General features: G+C 39.4%; 1 non-coding gene across 1 annotated transcript; it reads left to right on the top strand.

Moving 5' to 3' along the window:
• The first annotated feature begins 224 nt into the window (after positions 1-224).
• Positions 225-354, top strand: LOC128052904 (small nucleolar RNA SNORA11). Its single transcript, XR_008199864.1, has one exon. It is a non-coding gene; the product is annotated as a small nucleolar RNA SNORA11 (small nucleolar RNA).
• Positions 355-18,885: the final 18,531 nt, after the last annotated feature.

Here is an 18,885-nt window from a genome sequence, read left to right as displayed (position 1 = left end):
CAAGGAAAACAATAACTTGTACAAGGAAGAGAATGAAATAGTATATGACACTATACAACAACTCCACTCTGGATAAACACAAAATACTCACAAAAAAATAAATAAATGACTTATTTAATCTAAATAAGAGGCAAATGTGTTGGGAGAACAAACAAAATATTTGTGTGGGGTAGCAAATCTGTATATGGAATCTTCATTCAGTTAATGTTATATTAATATTATATGGGGTATGCTCAGAGCAAGGCCCTGAAAAAATGGCTTCTCTGCTTACAACACACCAGACGGGAATCTGTATTCATTGTTTACAAAGGGCACAAAAGGTGTGGCCTTCCTACAAACATCCATCATGTGTCCCCCACCTCCACCCCCTTCATGTGACTGCTGGGCAGGACAGTGGGACAGGGCTCGGTACTGGAAGAAAAGCTGCAGTATTTGGTTGGGGGTCCTTGTCACCTAGAGCCTGTCTGGTCCATGTGTGGGAGGGCCATAAGTGATCTTAGAAAGGCTTTGAACCTCTCTTTTCAAGAAGAAAGAACAAAAAAGAAAAATAGATTTCAACTATATGGCATTCTGGAAGATGCAAAACTATGGAAACAATAAAAAGATCAGTGATTGCCAGGAGTTTGTGGGGAGATGAATATAGAAAGTACAGAAGTTATTTCTGTGAGCAGTGAAAATACTTTGAATAGCATTATGATGAGGGATATACATCATTATAGTTTTGTCCAAATCTATAGAAGCTACAGCACTACTCACTTTATTAAAGTGAACTCTAAGATGAACTGGGGACCTTGGTGATTACAGTGTATCAGTGTAGTTCACCCTTGTTTTTGTTTTTTTTTAAAAGGTACCATTCTGTTGATAATGGCATGCGTGTGAGGGGAGGGGGTCTATGGGGAATTTCTGTAGCTTTCTGTCAATGTGTTGTAAACCTAAAACTTTTTTTTTTTTAAGTTCTAAAAAAAAAATTAACTCTAATGGTAGATGTTTTGGTAAAACTTTTGCTTCACCTTTATATATGTATATATCTTATATGTGTATATGTTTGTTAGACTGTGATATAAAATGTATTTTTAAAAATAAAAAGTTTGCAGGGCACTATAGTTAAATTATACTGACAAATAAAAACACAAATTAACCTCAAGACATTATAACCATTTTATGACATTTTTACTTTTATAAGCATTATTTTGTTGATAAAATATCTTATTATAACTTTTATAATGTTTAACAATTATCTTTTTTTTTGTATTTTTACAGAAATCTCCATTCTTCTCTATTATAAATAATGCTGCAACACATATCTATGAACATAAAATATTATTCTACATAGTTTTAACGTACAGATACCCACTGAGTCTCATCCCTAAATTATCAATTTGCAGAGACTTTCACACCTGAAATCATTTTGACAAAATTCCCCAATAAAGCAATCTGCAGGCCCTGTAGGCTCATTCTGATGAGACGCTCCCTATGTAAATGATTTTCCAGGTCTTTGGTTTTAGGACTTTTGCCATCTCCCCACTGGAACTTTTCACTTTCCAGGAGAACTTCAGGTTTTCCCCAATGAGCAGTAAAACAAATAAGTCATTCAGTTTTGTGCTGCATTTGCTTCTTCCATCATTGAATTCATTTCAATCTCTCTCCAGGGGCTTATAATCTTCCTGCCTTGTCTTCTTGATTCACATATATTTAGGAAGCTCTCCATTTTTCTTCCCCAAACATGCATTCTTCTTGCAGGTCTTATGATTTATTTGATTATATGTGCCTTTGCCCTACATTTGTAATGTTGATTTAGATTTCTTATACTTATGCCTTTATATTTTGGACGATCTTGTGTTTTTCCTGTTCACCATTTTCAACTAACACTTATTAAAGATACCAGTGATGTTTCACTCCCCAAGAGTTAAGAACCACCATACATTGTATTCCCACTGGAGGCCAGTAATCTGCCCATTGTGTCAAACACAATACCTCATTTTTCTTTACTACAACTTGTAAATTATGGATTAGTGGCATTTCGCTTTTGCATGAAAAGAAACAAACGCCAGTTGTAAAACAACTGGGCCCATGAATGATTTGGAAACAAGATAGAGCTTCCCATTCTACTCCCTGGAAAACAGAAACGGGAGAGTAAGCAGTTGGTCTTCTCTGTTGGTTTGTTTTAAACAACTATGTTGAGTCAAACCAATGAAATGCAGGTATAGTTGACGTTTTCTTTTCTGTTATTATTGTCACTGTTTAGCCACTAAGTCATTTCTAACTGTTTGTGACCCCATGGACTGTAGCCCACCAGGCTCTTCTGTCCGTGGAATTTCCCAGGAAAGAATACTAGAGTGGGTTGTCATTTTCTCCTCCAGGGAATCTTCCCCACCCAGTGATTGAAACTGTGTCTCCTACAACAGCAGGCAGGCTCTTTACCACTGAGCCACCCAGGAAGCTCATTTTCCTTTCTCCTGCTGCTGCTGCTAAGTCGCTTCAGTTGTGTCTGACTCTGTGTGACCCCATAGATGGCAGCCCATCAGGCTCCCCCGTCCCTGAGATTCTCCAGGCAAGAACACTGGAGTGGGTTGCCAATTCCTTCTCCAATGCATGACAGTGAAAAATGAAAGTGAAGTCGTTCAGTCGTGTCTGACTCTTAGTGACCCCATGGACTGCAGCCTACCAGGCTCCTACTCTCTGCTTAAATGATTACTTTTTTCATCTGATTTTCACATTGCCTGAATTAAATCTTGGTAAGGGTTAATAACCTCAGATATGCAGATGACACTACCCTTATGGCAGAAAGTGAAGAGGAGCTAAAAAGCCTCTTGATGAAAGTGAAAGAGAAGAGTGAAAAAGCTGGCTTAAAGCTCAACATTCAGAAAACGGAGATCATGGCATCTGGTCCCACCACTTCATGGGAAATAGATGGGGAAACAGTGGAAACAGTGTCAGACTTTATTTTTTTGGGCTCCAAAATCACTGCAGATGGTGATTGCAGTCATTAAATTAAAAGACGCTTACTCCTTGGAAGAAAAGTTATGACCAACCTAGATAGCATATTGAAAAGCGGAGACATTACTTTGCCAACAGAGGTCCGTCTAGTCAAGGCTATGGTTTTTCCCATAATCATGTATGGATGTGAGAGTTGGACTGTGAAGAAAGCTGAGCACCGAAGAATTGATGCTTTTGAACTGTGGTGTTGGAGAAGACTCTTGAGAGTCCCTTGGACTGCAAGGAGGTCCAACCAGTCCATTCTGAAGGAGATCAACCCTGGGATTTCTTTGGAGGGAATGATGCTGAAGCTGAAACTCCAATACTTCAGCCACCTCATGTGAAGAGTTGACTCATTGGAAAAGACTCTGATACTGGGAGGGATTGGGGGTAGGAGGAGAAGGGGACGACAGAGGATGAGATGGCTGGATGGCATCACGGACTCGATGGACGTGAGTTTGAGTGAACTCTGGGAGTTGGTGATGGACAGGGAGGCCTGGCATGCTGCAATTCGTGGTGTTGCAAAGAGTCGGACACGACTGAGTGACTGAACTGAACTGAACTGAAGGGTTAATTAGCAACACTTTGAAAATCAAATGCTGGTGGCTTGATTCTAAATACCTAGCATTCAAAATATATGGTAGAACTTGGGGAGAAAACATTAATAGATTATGTAAGCCTATCTCCACTATTGGGGGAAACTATTTAAAAAGAAATATCTAGCTAACCATTACTATTTTTGTACAGATTAACAAATTTATACCTAAAATTTGCATTTGCTACTTCTAATATTTTAAATTATTTCATGTATTCCATTGTTTGATATCAGCAAGTGTGTAAAGACTTGAATGAATAACCTTCCTGATGTGTCCATCCAATGCAAGATTTCTGATGCCAGTGGTAATTCCTTCACTCTCCTCTCCTTCACTGATAAGCAGAAATAGTTCAGAGCAGGATGTGCCAGAGATTACTTCCAACAGCAACACTTCGTACTCTTTCTTTTCTTCATATGGGACTTAATCCCAGCCTTTGTCTTGTTTGAGCTACATCTACTGCCTCAAATGAGTTATCGTTAAATCCTTTGGTCTCATTGCCTGTTTTCATGAGTTGAAGCACTTTTCAGGCTTACACTATACATGCCCAAACCATAATGTTTCCTTTTCATTCCTGCATTTTTGCTGGAACCTGTATCTTTGTGTCTATGTCACGGATTTTTGTCTCCCTTTTTGTTTTCTTGCTCTGGGCTATATTTTGTGGCATCACACTTTGAACCTATTTTTCTGCACTTCCTTATGTTTGCAGTTGGGATCTATCTGCTCTCTGACAGCAACCCTTCTTTCCAGGCTTTTGGTATCAAAATATGCTTCCTTCTCCCCACCCTGGCCATTGTCTCAACCACAGAAATACCCTTTGACTGTGTGGATCACCACAAACTATGGAAAATTCTTAAAGACATGGGAATAAGAGACCACTTGACCTGCCTCTTCAGAAATCTGTATGCAGGTCAGGAAGCAACAGTTCGAACTGGACATGGAACAACAGACTGGTTCCAAATAGGAAAAGGAATACATCAGAGCTGTATATTGTCAACCTGCTTATTTAACTTATATGCAGAGTATATCATGAGAAATGCTGGGCTGGACAAAGCACAAGCTGGAATCAAGATTGCTGGAAAAAATATCAATAAGCTCAGATATGCAGATGACACCATCCTTATGGCCGAAAGTGAAGAGAAACTAATGAGCCTCTTGATGAAAGTGAAAGAGGAAAGTGAAAACGTTGGTTTAAAGCTCAACATTCAGAAAACTAAGATCATGGCATCCAGTCCCATCACTTCATGGCAAATAGATGGAGAAACAGTGACACACTTTATTTTGAGGGGCTCCAAAATCACTACAGATGGTGACTGCAGCTACAAAATTAAAAGATGCTTACTCCTTGAAGGAAAGCTATGACTAACCTAGATAGTGTATTAAAAAGCAGAGGCATTATTTTGCCAACAAAAGTCCATCTAGTCAAGACTATTGTTTTTTCAGTAGTTACATATGTACGTGAGAGTTGGGCTGTAAAGAAACCTGAGCATCAAAGAATTGATGCTTTTGAACTGTGGTGTTGGAGAGGACTCTTGAGAGTCCCTTGGACTGCAAAGAGATCCAACCATTCCATCCTAAAGGAAATCGGTCCTGAACATTCATTGGAAAGACTGATGCTGAAGCTGAAACTCCAATACTTTGGCCACCTGATGCAAAGAGCTGACTCATTTGAAAAGACCCTGATGCTGGGAAAGATTGAGAGCAGGAGGAGGAGGGGACAACTGAGGATCAGATGGTTGGATGGCATCACCGACTCAATGGACATGAATCTGAATAAACCCTAGCAGTTGGTGATGGACAGGGTGGCCTGGCATGCTGCAGTCTGTAGGGTCACAAAGAGTCAGACACGACGGAATGACTGAACTGAACTGAATATCTCAAAAACAATGTATGATTCTGATTCCAAATCTAATACTGGTATGGATTTTTTCCCACACCAGCAATTCCCTGCCTGAGTGTCCTGCACCTAACTCAATTCTGATGGAGACAGCATCAGACGCCATGGGTAAGGACTCAGTCCTAAAAGACTGTCCCCACTTCTGATGCCAATCTCAAATCCCCGTTGTCACCAGTGTTTCTGACCAATCCGCTATAGGTCAGAGCTTCCAATGACCATCTCCTTAGGCTTGATTACTTTGCTAGAGTGGCCCAGAGAACTCAGAAATATTTTACTTACTAGACTATAAGTTTATTATAATAGGATATAACACAGGAACAGCCAGATGGAAGAGATGTATAGGGCTGGTTATAGGGAAAGGGCATAAAGCTTCCATGCCCTCTCTGAGCTCCCCCCACCCCACTCTTTGACTCTCTTTGTGTTCACCAACCTCGAAGCTCAAAGAGTCTGGTCCTTCTGGATTTCATGGAGGTTTCATTAAATATGTATGGTTGATTACATAATTGGCCATCGGTCCCCCATTCAACTTCCAGCCCCTCTCCCCTCCCTAGAGAAGGTTGGTTTCCTCCCTCCTTAGGTGCTTCCAAATGACACCTCATTAACATAATTAAAGACAACTGTATCACTCTCATCACTTAGGAAATTCCAAGGTTGGTAGGAGTTCTGTGCCAGAAATAGGGCCAAAAACCAAATATTTATTTCTTATGATGAAGACGATATTACACAACCTCTTCTGTTTCTTCCAGCTGGGACTAGTTCAGATTTTCTTTTTTTAGGTGACTTCTAACTTGATATATTGAACACACACTTGCATATGCAACTAAAAAGTCCAAGCTCAATTTCTTCACATTATGTCAGCACCAAAATTATGCACGTTCTCAATCCACACCTGCCAGTTCGGCTAAGTGTCACACACAGCACTTGTATGAGGTCCGGTTGCCTGAGAAGACCTCAGCTGGACATCAGCACGTGGGAGGTGAGGGGAGAGGGACTGTGCAGAGCCTCAAACCAGAGTCCTGTAGAAGGGAAGGGGAAGGAGGGAGAATTAGGTGAGGAGTGTCTCAGACTACAAGCTCCATCTGGAAAACATTTGTCTACACCATCAGGGATAAGGTCACCCATTAGAGGACCGTCCGTCACAAGAACAGGGTGGCACTAGACCCTGTACTGTGCTCAGATGGCAGCCATCCACACCTTGAGAGCTGTGGCTTTAGCACATGCTGTGGCAAACCTGGGTGACAGCAGCTGGGCTGGCAGCCAAGAGCACTGTGCGCTGCCAATGATCTCAGTGGGGGCATGACAAGATTTTCACCACCACCGCTGCCACCATTTCCTGATGCATCACTAGACATTAGTCTCTGCCTTGACTCTGGCTTCTTGGCATTCGCACCACTGTTCTCTGCTCTCGCCTCTCAGAGCAACCTGGGGTATGTCTCAGGCTACCCTCCATCGTTGGGTGACCTATCACGAGAACACTGTCCTAGGATGAGAGGGCACAGCTGGGAGGGCAGCACAGGAGAGTGGCCACTTCCTGCAGTTTATCGTTATATCCTAGGCATGGCACTGGCTTTTCTCTGAGTTCTCCCAACGCAGAAGAAAGCAGTGTGCAACATAGAATAGATGTTTGCTAAGCATGTGTTAATTTACGTGAGAGAATTACAACACGGTAACTTAAAACCCACAGTACACGTGGCTGCTCTCCGCTCAAAGGATTTAGCAGGTCCTCTACATAAGTGAAAATGTCAACTGCAAACAACGAGAGTTTTTATTTCTTCCTTCCCAATCCATTTTCTAATATTTCCTTTTTCTTGTCATCACTTTAGCTAGAACTTTCAATATTATGTTAAAAATAATTGATGAGAGGGAACACCCATGCTTTGTTTCAGACCTACATGAGAAATGTCAAGTGCCTCCATACTTTCATAACACTGTCTTCCCCTGTAATCTTCAACCTGTCCCTCTGTTAAAGGATCAGCTCAACTCAATCAGTGACAGTGCCCTAAAGGAGAGCTGATCCTTAGAATCAGGTCTCAGCAACTGAGAACAAAGAGTGGTCTCTGCCTTAGGCTCTGGATATGCTACTTATGTGATCATAGATAATGGAAACTTTCCATTTTGGGGGGTAGCATCCACCCAAGGCATTCAGGACATGGGCACTCTTACCTAGTAGCCCCAAAAGCATAGTAACATCAGAATGTAATGTTCCAACACCAGTACATCTCACAATGTCTTGGTTATTGACCTACATAGAATGTTGTGCAGGTCATTCCTGGAACAAACAGGCAGAACCTCAATATAAGTACAGTCCCTTTACTTCTGGACACCACTTCACAGCTCCTGCCATGGAGTCTTCCTACAAGAACAATCTAGCAAGCACCTCTACAGAGAAAGTGAAAGTGAAGTCGCTGAGTCGTGTCCAACTCTTTGCAACCCATGGACTGTAGCCCACCAATCTCCTCTGTCCATGGGATTCTCCAGGCAAGAATACTGGAGTGGGTTGCCATTTCCTTCTCCAGGGGATCTTCCCGACCCAGGGATTGAACCTAGTTCTCCCACATTGCAGGCAGACGCTTTAACCTCTGCACCACCTGGGAAGCCCTTAAATACAAGAATACAGTCTCTCAGAAAACCTCCTATAGAGACACAGAACTTCAGATCCAAGTACTAACATCGAAGATTTCAAGGGAGGAAAGGAAGCCAGGTTGAAAGAAGAAGGGTGAGGAGGCGGGAGGTGGGGTACGAAAGGGGTGGCCTTACAGATATCTCTTGCCACCTACAGATACCCAGGCATTATGGGACTTTTCCCTGGGCTCCGGAGAAGGGAGGACTGGAACTCGGCCCTACCAGAAATCAGACAAGAACCAGAATTCGAGTTCTCTGCCAAGAGGAGGTGATCAGTCTCCAATCCTCAGCTCACGCTGAAGGCCCTTTTACCAGATTCCTGCGTCCAAGACCAGGGGACTAGAAAAACAGGGAAGGATAGGAAGGGTTAAGGAGAGGAAAGAGAGAGGGAATGGGAGAGAGGTCAATAAAGTCTCTTATTCCTTACCGGTCAGGGCACTCTGGCCAGTTGTCTGCATCAGGAGGAGACCAGGGACAAAAGGGTCCCAGTTGCGACTGCTGGGTCTGGTCCATTGGCAGGCAAGCTGGCCCCTGAGTACCCCGAGTGGGAAAAGTACAGTCTAAATCCACATGAAGAAAAACACACTCCTCTCTCATGAGCAGAAGAGCCTGTGGAGATGGAGTCCTGTCTCAAAAATACCTGACTCTGTAGAATCCCCAGTACTACATTTCCCTTCCTAGTCAGAAAACTCTTGATTGAAGCTAATAATTACTTCAAAATATCCCCCAAAGAACCATAACGTGCTGCTTGGCATCAATAAAGGATCTTTCTCAATAGTTACTATAAACAGTGAAACAGAAAGTCCACTGGAGATATTTAAGTCTTTCCCTCAGAGACTGAAAGTATTTATAGCTTTAAAGTGACATCTTTTCCCAGCCAACCACCAGTTCTATAAAAATTCACAAAAGTCTGAACTTTTTACATATAAAACCACACATATAAATCCAACATCTTTAAACTACCAAATATATCATTTTTTGGTCTGTAAACCTGTACACGTGAACTATGTATGGAATCTCCTCTGTGACTTGCCTTTATGATATCACCTCTTAAATCTTCCAGGAATGTGAAAAGTATTCTTTGTAGAAGAATCTCAAAGCAATTTAATCCCAAATCTAATTATTCTGCTTCTAAAGGACTTAGTTAGAGTTAATAACCTCAGGTATTAGGAAAGCCCTGCTTTTATTTAGCCATGGATGTTTCCCACTGAGCTTATTGCTGCTCCCTGGAACACACACACACAGTCTCCTCCTCCAAATACATGACAGCATTTATCACTTTTTTATCCAGGCAAGAATACTGGAGTAGGTTGTCATGCCCTTCTCCAGTGGATCCTCCTGACCTAGGAAACTGATCTTCCATGTTTCCTGCATTGGCAGGCAGATTCTTTGCCACTGAGCCTCCTGGGAAGCCTTCTCTTTTTCCTTTCAACCATTTCTCATATTATATGATGTGGGGTATTTTAAAGAGTATTTTTATTGGTTAGCAAAAAAAAAATTTAGATTTTTCCATTATCTACTACACTTAGAGCCTTAGGGACATCCTTAAGCCTGATTTTCACATCTTTAATACAGAGCTATGAAGAGATGAGTATCCACTTCTGTTCATTTAATTATGAAGTTTAATAGAGATTATGCTTTTAAATCACACAGCATATAATATTACTTGGCACATAATATTAGTTATTGTTATTGCCTTGTGAACTTTCATCTGCATGATACTCAGTTCTTATCTTTATTAAAATAAAGTATTTAATTTTGAGCAAATGAGCAGGTGATTTAACAGGTACTGTTTTCCTTTTGTTATTGCTTTCTTGTCAAGAAGAAATTGTCTTCTGATTTCATGGCTGCAGTCACTGTCCACAGTGATTTTGGAGCCCAAGAAGAGCAAATCTGTCACTGCTTCCACCCTTTCCCCTTCTATCTGCCATGCAGTAATGGGGCTGGATGCCATGATCTTAGGTTGTGTTTTTTTTAGTCTTAAGCCAGCTCTTTAACTCTCTTGTGAAAGACAAGAGTGATGAGAAATGCTAAGATGATGACAAACCTACACAGCATGCTGAAAAGCAGAGACATTACTCTGCTGACAAAGGTCTGAATAGTCAAGGCTATGGTCTTTGCAGTGGTCACGTACAGTTGAGAAAACTGGACAGTAAAGAAGGCAGAATGCCAAAGAACTGATGCATTCAAACTGTGGTGCTGGAGAAGACTCCTGAAAGTCCCTTAGACAGCAAGGGTATCAAACCAGTCAATCTTAAGGGAAATCAACCCTGAATATTCACTGGAAGGACTGATGAAGAAGCTCCAGTATTTTGGTCATCTGATATGAATAGATGACTCATTGGAAAAGTCCATGATTCTGGGAAAGATTGAGGGCAGAAGGAGAAGAGGGCTTCAGAGGATGAGATGGCTGGATGGCATCATGGATGCAATGAACTTGGGCAAACTCTGGGAGATGGTGAGGGACAGGGAGGCCTAGCGTGCTGCAGTCCATGGGGTCACAAAGAGGTGGACATGACTGAGCAACTGAACAACAACAAAAACAATTTTCCTTTTAACATCACTGAAATACACCTGCATTATCAACAATTGCACATCATGTTCAAGCTCAAGTCAGCATTTCTCTCCAGAAAGGGTACTTAGGTCCCTTCTTTAAATAACAGTTATTGCTAACTATATACCAGTGATTAATTAATAAGTCAATGTAGAAGGCAAGAAGCACAATCACCAAGGGATAAAGACTCAACCTGTGACCAATGATGCTCATCAGGCAGGAAGGTGTACAGACATGTAAAAAAAACAGTTTTAAGGGTTATGCATATTATATGTGTGATAAGAGCTATAAAGGAAAGACATAAAACGTGTTACCAAAAGAGAGATAATTACCAAACAGTTTTCTCTGGAAGATGTCCTACCTAAGAGGCATTCCATAGGAATTCTAACATGTTCATTCATCCATCCATCCATCTATTCATTTATTCACTAAATCTTTGTTCAATGGTTTCTGCTTTCCAGGAACTGTTCTTTTTCTAGCCAGGGCTGCAAACAATACAGTGATAAAGATATGGTCCTTGTCGTGAGAGAGAACATGATCTAGTAGAAGAGAAAATCAGATTAACCATTTCAACCACGGTGGTTAGAGTTATGAAGTCTGGGATGTTAAGAGAACATATGATTCTAAAACATATGATTCTAAAAGACTTCATTGTAATTAAAGTAGGATTGCTAGATCTAGCAAATAAAAATACAATATGTTCATTTATATTTGACTTTCAGATAAACAACAAATACTTTGTAGTATAAATCTGTCCCATAAACTATTCGGGACACACTTATACAAGTTATTTGCTATTTGCTACTGCTGCTGTTAGTTGATAAGTTATCTGACTCTTCGCAACCCCATGGACTGTAGTCCATCAGGCTCCTCTGTCCATGGGATTTCCCAGGCAAGAAAGAATACTGGAGTAGGTTGTCATTTCCTTCTCCTGGTATTTGCTGTTTACATGAGGTTAACATTTAAGTGGGTGTCCTGTTTGTACCTGACAACTCTAAATCTGACGAGTGAACTGAACACACATGTTCCCACAAGCAGGACATGTGGAGAAAACTGGGAGACTATGTGAAACCCAGGAAATGGTTTCTAAAAGGGCTGGAATGACCCATCACATTGTGAGTCAGCCTAATGCAGATAAGCCCAAGAAAGGTCAAGAAAATATTATCAACTCTCTCAAGGAGATGGAATTCTATCCCTTAGGGCAAGCAGCAGCTATTTAAGGAAAATAAGCAGGGCACTGACAGGATCAATTTCCAGCTTCCAAACATCTGGCTGCAGTGGGAAAAATGGATTCCAGGGAGTCAGTCCAGAGACAAAGAGGGGGCAATTTAGAAAAGGATACAAATTAGGATGCTTAGATCAGAGGAAACAGTATGAATGAAACTTTAAGACAAAGACTTGAAACTCATGGTACTTCAGAGAACAGTGAATAGCCTGGACTGCAAGGGGCAGAGCAGGAGGAGATGAAACTACAAAGTGAGGTTAAGGACAGTTTGCCTTTCTTTTTTTGTTTTTAAGGGAGCTTTAATGGTAAAGTCTTAGACTTAATCCCTAGAAAGTGTTTGGGAGATTTTAAAGGGATTATCCTTATTATCCTATTTCTCTCTTTGAGAAATTAGACAGGTTAGCCTGACTTCTTAGAAAATGCCAGATGCAATAATGTCAGTGCTGATTCTCTGTGAAGCTGATAATAAGATCAAGTTAGGGAAGAAATCATTAAAGTGCACTCCTTCTAATCAAATACCTTAATTTTAAAAAATATGGTTTTAAACTCATCTTCTAACTAGTTCTATAAAACTTAAAGTACCAAGATTAGACAAAGAAATCTAAGAAAAGGGTTATGCTAGCATTTGTCCTTGTAAACATTTCCCCCTTCAATCCCACTTCCCCAGCTCTATCATCATCACCATGACTATTACCACCATCCTCATCATCTTGACCTAGATGCACACGGTGCTTTCTGCATGCCAGCCAGCAACACCCACAGCAACCTTACGAGGTTGGGACTGTCTTTATCCCCATGGTATCAATAAGGAATTGGAGACACAGAGAAACTCGTATATTGTCAAGGGCACAAACAGCTAGAAAGTGGCAGGCTGGCTCCTAAGATAGGACATGTCCTGCCACATTGAAATGTTCCATATATGTGAGTTTTACCATCTTCAATCTACTAACACTTGAATAATGGAAAGAATGCTCCAAAATAGAATTGTTAAAATGAAATATAAAATGGGCACTGGAAAAAAAAAAAAAAAAAAAACATAAAATGAGAAAGAGAAATAGTCTCAATGCCTATCAGTATTATCAACTTGGATTGACTGTTAAAGTCAAATGTTTAGATTCTCCATAGCCAGGCTGCTATGCAAGAGATGTTAGTAAAAGCAATATCTGTTTCATTTATCATATGCTCAATATATTATATACACACCTTGTCAACATTTCACAAGACAGAAACAAGTACATATAGGTCTGTGAATTCATTAGTACCCCAAGAGTAGATCTGTATTTAAGAGGTAGATTTGGAACCAACGTGACCAAAGTGATGCACAGATTAAAATTCCAGCCACAGACAATCACTGCCACTACTCCTTATCTCAACACTATAATCAATAGATAAGCCCCCAGTTTAAATGGGTAGATAAAATTCAAATGCATGAAGTTATAAATGTAGCCAGAGTCACCATAAGAAATACTCTGGCTAAGATTTAAGCAAAGGTAGGAGTGAAAGTGTTAGTCTCTCAGTCGTGTCTGACTCTTTGTGAGCCCATGGTCACCATAGCCCACCAGGCTCCTCTGTCCACGTGATTCTCCAGGCAAGAATACTGGCATAGGTTGTCATTTCTTTCTCCAGCGGATCTTCCCAACCAAGGGATCAAACCCAGGTCTCCAGCATGACAGGCAGAGTCTTTACTGTTGGGCTACATGGGAAGCCCAAGAGTGGAGGTGAGGGTAGCTTGAAAATGTGCTAAAATTGACTGAATGTAAAGGTTCAGAGGGCTGTGGAAATAGAATCAAGAGATTGGGAATGACATATATCCACTATTGGTATCATGTATAAGATAGATAACTAAAGAAAACTTACTATGTAGCACAGGGAACTCTACTCAATGCTCTGTGGTGATCTGAATAGGAAGGAAATACAAAAAAGAAGGAATATATGTATATACATATACGGCTGATTCACTTCTCTGTGCAGTTAAAACAAATGTTAATCAAACATTATAAAGCAACTACACTCCATTAATTTTTTTTTTTTTTAAGAAATAGAAGAGAAGGCTCAACAGCCTTATAAAATGGGGGTCTAGAAAGTTTGTTTCCAACATAAAATGAGAACCAAAAACTTCACTCTTACTAGAAAAGTAAAACAGAAATAAAAGTGCTTTGCTTCTAGTAAACTTGACAAGCAGAGATCTGGGATCAGATCTTTATGCTGATTTGTGGAAGGAGAAGTGCATGAGGAATCTTTCCTGAAAATTTATTTAAAAAGGATACATCATGGGAATTTTGTAGCCTAACTTATTATACAAGAAAAAAATGTGAACCTGAGAATTTAGCTTAAAATTCAGCATGTTACACTTTAGAGGTACTTGGAAATTAAGCCTAAAGAAAATCCCCTCTGGAAGGACATATGTTGGCTCAAGCCTAAAAGTTCTGAAAATATATGTATACTCGAATAGTCAAAAATTAAAAAACACAAATGAAACTCATATATATGCAGGTAAGCAAATATAAATACAAAAAGAGGCTTAAAACATTGACTCTGTGATAAAAGAATGTACTTCTAAAAGTATGCGATATTGTTTAAGAAATAAAAAGGCCTTAAAACACAGATAAAACAAATTTTGCAAGAAGGACAAATTGCACATCTAAAAACAGAATCTAGTAACTGAAATTAAGATTGGTAGGTGAGTTTAGATGTAACTAATGGGATAATTAATAAACTTATCATGGTCACAGATCAGGGACATAGGCCTACCGCAAGACGAGATTTAAGAGTAGGTTTATAGAATGCTTCCTCTCTCAGCCCCTACTGACCTCTGCATCTATGGGAGTCCAGTATAAGATTAGTGACTCACAGCTGAAAGGGCTGGAGGACACAGACACAAGAATATGAATAGAGGGATATGAATCTCTGTCCCCATGGATACAGGAAACATTAGACACAGCCCTACCTCCTAGTCAGATTAACAAAAAACCTCACACTAAAAGCCTTTTTCCCAGCTACTGTTACCCATTACATCATTTCCAGCATTCTCCAAAAAATTTTGAGGCTAGATAAAACATGATGTGAAGAAACAAAGCTAACATCAGAATCAGACTTAACTATGACACAGATGCTGGAATTAGGAGACAGGGAATTGAGTTTTCTATAATTGACTTTCTAAAACTATAATGACAACATTATGGGTTCCAGTAAAAAAAAAAAAAGACAATATGCAAGAATATATGCATAGTGTAGGGAGAGAGATGTAAATTTTAAGAAAAATCTAAAGGGAGTTCTAGAAGTCAATGACACTGTAACAGAAATGAAGAATGCAATGGTTTTGATAAGCTCATCAGTAGACTGAACACAGCCAAGGAAAGAATCAATTGTTTTGAACATATGTCAAAACTTCTCAAATTACAATGCAATGATAAAAAAGAATATAGGGGAAAAGAGCATCAAAGAACTGAGGGAAAATTTTAAAATGTGTAGCACACAAATAACTGAAATACTAGAAGGAGAAAAAAAATGGAGTGAAAGAGTATTTGAAAGCATAATAGCAGATAATTTTACACAGTTAATGACAAATACAAAATCACTAATTCAGGAAGCTAAGAGAACTCCAATCAGAATAAATATCAAAAATATATACTTGAGAAGTTCAAATGTTAACTACAGAAAGTTAAGACAAGATCTTGAAAGAAGACAGAGGAAAATAAAAAATACTGAACCTACAGAGGAACATCGATAAAGAAGTTTTAAGTAAGACATCTCATCAGAAGCAAGGGAAGGAAGAGAGAAGGGAGAGATTTAAAGTGTTGAGAGAAAGAAACACACACTAGACTATAATTCTCTATTCACTGAAACTGGCCTACAAATTGAGGGGGAAATAGGCTCACAGAAAGCAAAGAACTGTACAAATTCATTGCCAACCAACATATCCTTTGAGGAACTTTAAAAAAAAATCATTAGGGAGAAGAAAAATAATACTGGTCAGAAACTAGTACATATATAAAGAAAGGAAGAATGTCAGATAAAAAATAAACGAATGTTGAATGAAGCTTTTATTTTTCTTAATCTTAACTGATCTAAAAGATAGCTGCTTTTTGAGAGAGCAGAACATTCAGCTTGTGAGTGGGAAACTCACTTGCTCATGGAGGAAAAACGATTTAAAAATGGGTGATGTGGAGAAAGGCAAGAAGACTGGTCTTATATTTAGATTTCTTTCTTTTTTTTTGCTTACAGAAACTGTATTAGTAAAACATCCCAAACTGGAAATGACCTAAATGCCCGTTAATATTAATAGATGAATGAATTAACAAATTGTGGTGTATCTATATAAAATGGAATACTACTCAAAAATAAAAAGTGATGAACTATCCATACCTCCAATGTAAATGAATCTCATATAACTATGCTAAATTTTTTAAAGGGAAAAAAAGAACACATAATCTATTATTCCATTTATTTGATATTCTAGAAAGTGCAAGCTACTTTTTTTTTTTGCATGTTTTTCTTTTCTTTTTTCTATAACTGGATACATTAATATATTTATGTACTGAAAAGTTCCCTTCATTGTCTCATAGAACAGAGGAGGGTTCACATTTGTTTCAAGTTGTGTTCATTAGCCTGTTAAGGCAAAGATTGAAGATACACTGACAATGTCCATTTATCTTTTTGGTCTTAACTATGACAATTTAATTAAAATTCTCTTATCTAAAATGTTACCTTTTACTTACTGAAAGCCATTTTAGTGTGGTTTATGTATAGCATAAATAAAGACTATTTAGCACCTCACATTTTACAGATGATCTTTAAGATAAAATGCTTTTAAAATTCACTGTGACAAGGTATGTTAGCAAACTTTGCTGTGCATTCTTCACAAAATCAGACTAAGTTATAATTCAAGATTGTCTTTTAAATAGGAAATCAGAGAGAATAGCATTGAAACATGTATATTACCATATGTGAATTAGATCGCCAGTCCAGGTTCGATGCATGAGTCAGGGTGCTCAGGGCTGGTGCACTGGGATGACCCTGAGGGATGGGAAGGGGAGGGAGGTGGGAGGGGGTTCAGGATGAGGGACATATGTACACCCATGGCTGATTCATGTTAATGTATGGCAAAAACCACCACAATATTGTAAAGTAATTAGCCTCCAATTAAAATTTTTTTAAAAATGATTAAAAAAATTTTTAAAAAACAGGAAATCAGAAACACAACTGTAGAACTGTTTGTATATGCGTGATTGGCAATGGTGCTTTTGCAAATTCATTAGAAGGCTTAAACTGGAGGAGCTATATCAATAGCACGAATATGTAAATCATCTGATCATAAGGCTTAAGAATTAAAAAACAAAGTCACAGAAAAAAAAGATAGCTGCTTTTTAAAGTAATAATAATAATAATAAGTGATTACAGCAATTGGATAAGTGACATTAATGACAGCACTATTATAAAAGAGGAGTGAGGAAATGAAAAACTTTGTTATAAGATACCTGAAAACCTCAGTATTAGTTATTTGATGATTGATATAGAATAGCTGTAATTTTATACTGCAAACTCAAGGACGACCACTAAAATAGTTTTAAAAGATAATATAATTGCTATGCTAACAGAGGAGATAAAATGGAATTGTATACAGTGTTCAATTAAAACCCAAGAAAGGACAGAAGAAAGATGAAAACAGAAAAAACGTGTGCAATATAAAACTGTTATAAACATGGTAGATATTATTCCAATGATATAAACAATTTAAGTGTGAATGGTATAAATACATGAAATAAAAGTAAAAGATTATGAAAGGTAATTAAAAAAATAAAAACCAACTATACCTTCTCTATAAGAAACCCACTTTAAATACAAGAACTCAGATTAAAAATAAAGATACAGAGAAAGATATACCATGCTAATAGTAATCACAAGAAAGTAGGGGTAGCTGTATTCATTTCAGACTAAGCAGACTACAAAACAAGAACATTATCAGGGATAAAGAGGGTCATTATATAATGATAATGGGACGAGTTATCCAGGAAGACATATCAACCCTTAAATATAAACTGCCCCTATATACATAGTCAAAGTGTTAGCTGCTTAATCATGTTCAACTCTTTGAGACACCAGGGACTGTAACCCTCCAGGCTTCTCTGTCCATGGAGTTCTCCAGGTAAGAATACTAGAGGTAGCCACCATGCCCTCCTCCAGGGGATCTTCCCAACCCAGGGATCCAGCTCAGGTCTCCTGCACTGCAGGACGATTCTTTACTATCTGAGACATCAGGGAAGCCCCGCCAGCACCACACCCACTCACCCTTAGCTAACAGAGCATCAGAACCGGGGACACTAAAATCATCATCCCACAGCAGGCAGAGACATCCTGAGGCTAGTTTGTTGAAAGTGCAGGTACTCCAGATACAGGAATAAAGTGGTTTTATTTCCCCCCTATTGTACCTACAAGCCTGCTCTGGGTCACTGGATCTTCTTCCTCTGTCACTTTAGACAGCAGAAAGAGTCAGTCATCACTACGTCCATCCACATGAAATAACTAAGGCTCTGGAATTTAAGGTGTTTCTCCTCTTCCAGCCCTGAGAACAGGACTGTGCTGGGAACAGGACCCCTGTGGCCTTCCTCCCTGCTGGCTGTATGGTGTCTGGCATCTTCACAGTTGAAATGGACAGAAGGGCAAGTAAGGGGACAGAAGAGCTCTCTCTCTTGACTGACACTGAGTATAGCGTGGTTTCTACATGCATGTTTTCACATGTCCATTTACAGTCTACATTTCTATGGCTGGAAAAAGGATCTGCAGCTAATTGTGGTTGTTGTTGTTCAGTCGCTCAGTCGTGTCCAACTCTTTGTGACCCTATGGACTGCAGCACGCCAGGCTTGCCTGTCCTTCACCATCTCCCTGAACTTGCTCAAACTCATGTCCATTGAGTCAGTGATGCATCCAACCATCCCATCCTCTGTCGTCCCCTTCTCCTCCTGCCTTCAATCTTTCCAAGCATCAGGATCTTTTCAAATGAGTCAGCTCTTCTCATCAG

This window comes from Budorcas taxicolor, chromosome 8 (genome assembly GCF_023091745.1).
Source record: "Budorcas taxicolor isolate Tak-1 chromosome 8, Takin1.1, whole genome shotgun sequence".
In the NCBI taxonomy this organism is placed as follows: domain Eukaryota; kingdom Metazoa; phylum Chordata; class Mammalia; order Artiodactyla; family Bovidae; genus Budorcas; species Budorcas taxicolor.
The sequence above is the reverse complement of the archived record's forward strand: the minus strand, read 5'-3'. Positions and strand labels throughout refer to the sequence as shown.